Source organism: Penaeus vannamei, chromosome 15 (genome assembly GCF_042767895.1).
Source record: "Penaeus vannamei isolate JL-2024 chromosome 15, ASM4276789v1, whole genome shotgun sequence".
Lineage (NCBI taxonomy): Eukaryota > Metazoa > Arthropoda > Malacostraca > Decapoda > Penaeidae > Penaeus > Penaeus vannamei.
In genome coordinates, this window is record NC_091563.1 from 41,240,209 (window position 1) to 41,240,482 (window position 274).

Here is a 274-nt window from a genome sequence, read left to right on the forward strand (position 1 = left end):
AATACAATTGTAAACCACTGTTCACTAACCAATACTTTTAGCCTCTCTTCACCAAGAAAGTACTAGTCATATATATTTGTACATAGAAAAGATTTTTTTTTTCTTCAAATTTAATATAATTGGGTGTTGGCTTTACCAGGTAATTTTACCAATTAAAACTTAGGGGCTCAATCAGGTTCTACCTCTGTTACTCTAATTGAGTTCCTCTTATTGTGCTATTTATTTTCTCTCTCTTTTTTTTAGAGTAAGTGTGTGTGTTTGTATATTTTTTAAA